Source organism: Octopus bimaculoides, chromosome 11, assembly GCF_001194135.2.
Source record: "Octopus bimaculoides isolate UCB-OBI-ISO-001 chromosome 11, ASM119413v2, whole genome shotgun sequence".
NCBI classification, from domain to species: Eukaryota; Metazoa; Mollusca; class Cephalopoda; order Octopoda; family Octopodidae; genus Octopus; species Octopus bimaculoides.
The window spans coordinates 39,216,865-39,224,601 of NC_068991.1; the positions used below are offsets into that span (position 1 = coordinate 39,216,865).

General features: G+C 36.9%; 1 protein-coding gene across 7 annotated transcripts in view; it reads right to left on the reverse strand.

Moving 5' to 3' along the window:
* LOC106880239 (calpain-A) overlaps window positions 1-7,737 on the reverse strand; it is a 62,703-nt gene that overhangs the window by 52,757 nt on the left and 2,209 nt on the right. The gene's annotated exons all lie outside the window — the stretch shown is intronic.

Genomic DNA, 7,737 nt, shown 5'->3' on the forward strand with positions numbered 1-7,737 from the left:
GTACTCAGCTGGTACTTATTGACCCTGAAAGGATGAAAAGCAAAGCCAGTCTCAGTGGAATTTGAACTCAGAATATAATGACAGGCAAAATGCCACTAAGCATTTTGACTGGTGTGCTTAATAATTCTGCCACTCGCCACCTTCATTGTAAATGTAATAACCTTTTCTACTCTAGGTACAAGGCTCGAAATTTTGGGGGAGGGAGCCAGTCGATTAGATCGACCCCAGTACGCAACTGGTATTTAATTTATCAACCCTGAAAGGATGAAAAGCAAAGTTGACCTCGACGGAATTTGAACTCAGAGCGTAAAGACAAAAGAAATGTCGCTAATCATTTCGTCCGGCATGCTAACGCTTCTGCCATTCCAAGTTCAATCCTGTGCTACAATGACTAAAGGGAGAGCACTTATAGTGATTTGTGTTAACAACTAATTTTACTGCAAAAAAAAAAAAAAAATTGTGAGTGTATTACAAGTAATTAACAACTAATTGGTCTCAGATTTTAGCATAAGAGTAGTAATTTCGTGGGAGCGGGGTAAGTCGATTACATCAACCCTCAGTGTTCAACTGGTACTTATTTTATCCACCCAAAAGGATGAAAGGTAAAATCGATCCTGGTGGCATTTAAACTCAGAATGTCACTAAATAGTTTTTCCAATGCAATAACGATTCTGCCAGCTCAGCGCCTAAATAACTTACCCTCATATTACTGTATATTATGATTGTTATTTGATATATATCTCTTTTATTGTTTTTTTAAAATTTGGGATAAAATCTATTTTCCTTCAGTATCTTTGTATTTATTTGTTACAGTCATTTGACTGCAGCCATGCTGGAGCACTGCCTTTTAGTCGAAGATATTGACCCCAGGACTTATTCTTTGTAAGCCTAGTACTTATTCTAACAGTTTCTTTTGCTGAACCACTAAATTACAGTGACGTAAACAGACACAAAAAACACACACATAAGTATTTACATACATTCATATGTGTGTGTGTGTATATACACGACGGGTTTCTTTTCTGTTTCAGACTACCAAATCACTCACAAGGCTATGGTCAGCCTGAGGCTATAGCAGAAGACACTTGCCCAAGGTGCATTGGAGTCGGACTGAACCTGGAACCATGTGGTTGGAAAACAAGCTTCTTACCACACAGCCACGCCTGTACCTATATACAATGACAAAGTGAATGTATGTAGGTTTTTCAATACTTACTGCCACCCCTTAAACCCGATACAAAGGTTTCCATCATTATCATAATTTAACATCTACTTTTCAGTGCTTGTCTGGATTGAACAGAGTTCATTTGAGGCAGATTTTCTACAGATGGATGCCCTTTCTGTCACTCATTCCCAGCTGTTGCCAAGCAAGGTAATATTTCCCCATGGCCAGGCATATTCTCACAGAATACTAGATATGGATGACACTACTTGTATGACAGTGACACTCATTTACAACAATCATGTGATGTTAAATTAAAGACACACACACATTAGGCTTTTTTTCAGTTTCCATCTACCAGATCCACTTGCGAGGGTTTGGTTGGCCAAGTGCTATAAGAGTAGATACTTGCCCAAGATGCCACATAGTTGGATTGAACTTGGAACCATGTAGTTGGAAAGCAAATGTCTTACCACACAGCCATGCCTGCACCTATATTTTGTTTATATAATAATCTGTCCAAGTAACTAAAGATAAAATTGTTTCTAATTTGGGCACAAAACTAGCAATGAAAGGCAAAATTGATCTTGGCAGGATTTTGACACAGAATGTAAAAAGCCAGAACAAATACCACAAGGTACTTTGTTTCACTAATATTGCTGTTGTTTAGCACCAAGTCATTCCTGATTGACCAGATCTATGATTAAAGGAATTCCAACTGTGAGAATTCCATCTTTCTAGAAATCACCTTTCTTTTACATTTTGAGAGTGTAAGGTGTGATTAAAGAGAGATTTGGTTGCTTTTACAACCAGTTCAAGTAGGGTGAAAAAAAAAGTTTTAGCTATTAGCAGTCAGAGAAAGAAAGGAATGAGAGAGAGAGAGAGAAAGAAAGGAATGAGAGAGAGAGAGAGAAAGAAAAGAATGAGAGAAAAAGAAAGAGAGACAGAACAGAACAGAACAGAAAAATGTAGCACTATCTGCAAAGTGGCCTTGCTTAATGTGTAGAAATTCAATATTATATTATGTACTTAGAGTAAGCAATAGGTGCAGTGAAGGAATCTGACAGACTGAAATTAAATCACTGGATGCAGCAAATGCATAGGAATGGTTAGTAGCAGATACTACAAGCAGAAACTGCATTGATTACTTGTCTATGTCCCCTTCTTTAACCCTGTAACATTTAACCTTGTTAAATGTAATGCTTATTTATTCACATTGTTTTGAATTAATCATACATTATCTTGTAGCTTCAAGATTTCAATGATGTGATTGTTTATTTTTAGAAAGGGTTGGTGTGGGAGGCTGGATCTGTCCAATTTGAAAATAAGACAGGCAGAATATCTGTTTCATACATTGGACTGTAACCAGGCTGGAGCATTTCCTTCATGTGTTTTTAGTTAAACATATCACACTGCAATTCTTAATTCAGTCTGCTACTTATTTTATTGAAGTCTATTTGTTGAACCACTAAGTTACAAGATGTGAAAGGACACAATATAAACAAAAACATTGATTTTTAGGCATAAACACAGACATAGACACACACACACATAAATCAGATCAAAGGGGATTTAGAAAAGTGAGAGGTTACCTCAGACAGCACTTCTGCAAATACTAAGAGAGTGCATAAAAATGAACAGTTTCCATAAGGGAAACCATTTCATACAGCTTAAATTCTACAGAGGATTTATTACTCACAGAATATGCTACAATTAGTACAAGAATGGAGGTGCTGGTAATGTAATACAAACATCCCCATTCTTGGACTTACACACACACATACACATTTGTGCACTCCTACAGTTTTCATTTAGTAAATTCCTCTCATGAGATATTGGTCAGCCTGAAGTTATAGTAAGATGATTTAATTAACACAGAAGGTTTCTAATGAAAGTTCAGTCACTAAGTTTTTGTTTATTAAGTTTTCAATCATCCCTGACTAAGCAGAACTATAATCTATTGCATTTCCAGATGTGACCATCTTGCTTTTTTTTTTTTCAAAATTATACAACAAGTCATTTCTTTCTTAAAATAGTAGTGTGTCATCAGAAAGAGATATGTCAGTTATTTCTAGCATATAAAACGACCATGCAGCATTTCCTTTGTTGGCTCAACTAGTTTTGTTAAAACTAGGATGGAAAATGTTCAGTGGCTTGTTACATCTGTCGGTAAGAAAGTGTTTGTGACAGAACAGACTCTATGAAGTATATGTACAATGATGTTGTACAGTAGGGGTATATCACAAGCAATGTCAATTTATAAAATAGTGCCCATGCTAACAGCAGCTGTTGAGACAGAGGCAATGAGAGGAAGAGCTTCGAAAAAGTGTGGTCAGATCTAAAAATGCTGCATAGTACAAAAAAGATCACACAGGATCTTTACAGCAGTAAAAAGTTTTGGGAACACTTGAGATATATTATACTGAAAACCTATCCAAGAAGATGGGTGGATATTTAAAAACAGTTATAAGTTTAAATAACAGTGCCAAACCCTAACAGTTGAGGGAACCCGTGGAAGAGGTAGGCCCAGGAAGACCTGGGCTGAGGTGGTGAAGCAAGACCTTCGAACATTGGGCCTCACCAAGGCGATGACTTCTGACCAAGACCTTTGGAAATATGCTGTGCGTGAGGCACTGTGTATCATCAATCACCTCAGTCCTTTGTTATTTCCTCCATGAAGCTAAACATCCTAAGATTGGTCTTCACTTCCTCATTCCCCATCTTACTTTGTCTCCTTCATTCACAGGTTTTCTCTGCTGTAATTAGCACTTCTTTATTCTTTTAGCATTTAAACTGGCCATATCCAGCCTAAATGTTCTATCTGTTTTATGATTAAATTGGCTAAGTCTGGCCTCTCACACTTACCCTTGAATGTCATTTTAAAAATAAATAATCACATTCATCAAAATCTTAAAGTTACAAGACGTTACATGATTAATTCAAAACAATGTGAATAAATAGGCATTAATTATGAGAGTAATCTGAATACTAAAGGATTATACAACTATCCTCATCCAGTCACATTACATTCTCAAACCAATATTGTCTACTCTCTTGCACATTACACCTGATTCCTCTTATGCTCAGTTTTCCTCTCAACACATTTGTACTCTGTTGTCCATGCATGCTAACATTGCACAACCAGTGAAGCATGCTAGCTTAGTTTCTTTCTAGTCTCCACAGGTCCTCTATATTCCAGACCCACATCTCACAACCATGTAGCACTGCTGTTTATACACAAGTATCATGCCTGTCTGCCTTTCAAATCTTTAGTTATCAAAAGAGATAATACTTCCCTGAACTATCTTCAGCCTGTTCTTACTCTGGCTACTACATTTTCAGAACTTCCTCCTCAATTACCAATTAAGTCACCTAGATATGAAGCTATCAGCTAATTTGAGAAATCCTCCTGAGCATCTGAGAGCATCTATTTCCTATACACTGCTGGTGTTTATTGCTCCTCCACGTCTACCATAACTAAAGTTTATTTTCTTTGATAACTTGCCTATGATTCCACTGCACCTTAAGTATGTCCATAGTTTGCATTGGATACATTGTATGGAATTTCTACCAAATCCTTTACTACATAGAGAGCTTGGCCATTTTCCTGATAGTAGTAGGGTTCTGTGTTTTCCTATTTACTAATTCTTGGGTCTTTGCTAAGTTCATTTTCAGGGTTTTTAATTCCAGGTTTTGTGTCCATGCCTGGAATTTCAGTTCTCAGAATGAGAGTTTCCACAAGCTTCCAGTTTTCTTCCTATTTATTATTTTAAACTTTGCTAAATTCACTTTGAGGCTTCACGATTCTAGGATTTGTTTCTGCTGGAATTGAAAACTATATCTTAAACTTTTCTGATATGGCTTAGAGGATTATAATGAACAGAGAGAGCTGAGATTGACCCCTGCTGTACTGCACCTTCACACTGAATTCATCCTTATACTCATTACTAACTCTCACCTTGCTGATTTTGATTCTGTACATGGATTGTAACAGCCCTCAAATGCCATTCACATAGCCCAAGCTTTCTCAATGGCAGCCAGATCACACAGCAGAGGATCCCTGTCAAACACCTCTAGATCCACAAATGTATTGTATGGAGGCTTATTCCTGGCAACATATGTCTCCTGCAACAGCCTCATTAGGAAAATAGCCTAACTGCATCACATCTGTTAATTCTCTCTCTAATCTATTATACTGTAACTCTTTCTGTAACCTTTGTAAACTGATCTAACAGTTTAATGCCTCAGTAGTTTCCTCTATAATTTCCTATCACTAATGCATTTTCTTTGTCCTTTTAGTAGTTGACAATGATGCAGCTGTGCATCTGATTTCCTATGTGAGTTATGATTTTGCCAGATATTTTAAGCATCTCAGCAGTGATTCCTAATGGATGAGGATGCCTTCCTTTCCTTCGTATCTTTAATCTCTCTATCCATCATACTGCTTTCTAATTGAATGGCCAGTCCCTCTGTTGGGTCTCTACTTGAGATAAACCCTCTTTGTCCCATGTATTCTCTTCATTCAACAACCTCACATAATAGTACTTTCAAGTCTTTTTTGTCATTCTTTGTACAAGCAAGACTACCATTATCATTCCAAACACACTTCAACCCAACAATGTCAGGATTTTCTCTCACTGCCTAGCAATCTGAAATATCTCATGCCTTTCTCTGATCCACACATCTAAGAACATTGGGCAAAGCTTTTACTCTCAGCTTTTCCTTTTGCTAGATTTACCTGATATCTAGCTTCTTTTGTTACAATTTGCTTTTGCTCTTTGCTACCCATCCTTTCAATTAGTTTTTAAGTCTGTCTCTTAGCCTTTGTGGCTCTCTCTATAGAGCTATTTCATCATCCTCTTAACCTCTTTTTAGTTAGGACCATGCCTCAGTCACAGATCTGGTCTGATCTCCTTAATAGATTATTCCAAAGAAGCTCCCAGTTGTTCACTCTCAACATTATTATTTTCTATCTCCTCTATCTTGTCTTATGCTAATACTACTTTAAACATACACACACGTATGTTTATACCCTACATACAATATGATCCGGCAAGTAAAGTGAGATCACAGCCATAGCCTATACTAGTGTCGCATAACCAGCCCATTTAAAAAATACCTTTGAATCGTCGGGGGATACGCCGTGCTTGAAGAGACCTATTGAGTCAAGTAAAATCAAAATCACAATCAAATTGAAATCAAAAATGGTAATTGTAGTTGTGGCCGATGCCAGTACCGCCTGACCGGCACACAAAAAGCACCCACTATACTCTCGGAGTGGTTGGCGTTAGGAAGGGCATCCAGCTGTAGACACATTGCCAGATCAGATTGGAGCCTGGTGCAGCCTCCTGGCTTGCCAGTCCCTAGTCAAACCGTCCAACCCATGCCAGTATGGAAAACGGACGTTAAACGACGATGATGATGATGATGATATATATATATATACACACACACACTCACATACACATTATAGTTATACACACATACACAATCTTCTTGAAATTGCTACAACTGAGATGTGTTTCACCACACCACACTAGACATTTCTGTCCTATATTATCTTTGGCAGAGCCTCAATTTCGTGTTGTGTGACTGCTTATAACATCAATGTAATCGAATTGTCTACATCCTCTATTAGAGTACAGAAATCTCCATAATAACCAAAACTTACTCCAGCATTGAACAACAGTAGAGATGGGTGAAAAGTCCGTAAACCTCTTTCGTTTTGCACTCATACCGTAAGAAGCCTGGTGAACATGTCACAGCTGATGCGCTCACCACAGTAAATAGCCATAGCCATAACTGACTCCCTAACTTACTAAATAGACATAGTCGGCACCCTTTCTAATCGGCACTTGTATAACTGTGTGTTGCAGATGGAAAAGTAATGATTTCTTTTAGTAAATACAATACATTTTTCTGTTTTGAAAAGTTAACATTTATTTACATACTTTAAACATATACATAGATATACGTGTTTGTGTGTGTATGTGTATACACATACACGGGCGCACACATGTGTAGATATGCTCTTTCTCTCTCTCTCTCTCTCTCTCTCACAAACAATTCATACCGGTTTCTGTGTGTTTGTATGAAATGTATACACATAAATACTTGTCTGTTTGTCTATCTGCATGTACGTATTATGTATGCAAACATATATTACTGTGTCTGTATGTATGTATATAGACTTGTCCATTAGCTAACAATAAACAGTTCTATGAACAAAATACTTTGTATAGTCTATTTGCACATTTTGTAAACAGTGTTAGTGTACGTACAGGAGAGATGAATCTGTGTGGGTGTATGTTCTAGTTATTTTTAACAATGCCACTAAGAAGCTTAACTTTTAAAAATATTTATTCATATGGGTCAAGAAGTTCGCTTTCCAGCCACGTGGTACCCGGTTCGATCTTATTACGATTTTGTTTATACATGTTTACCTTTCAATATGCGTAACTTCTATATTGCATATTATATTTAGAATCCAAATCAATTATATATTTCCAAATGTTTATATTTAAATAAATAAAATTATTTGTATTTAAATTTGTATGTTTTCTTAATCAAGGAGG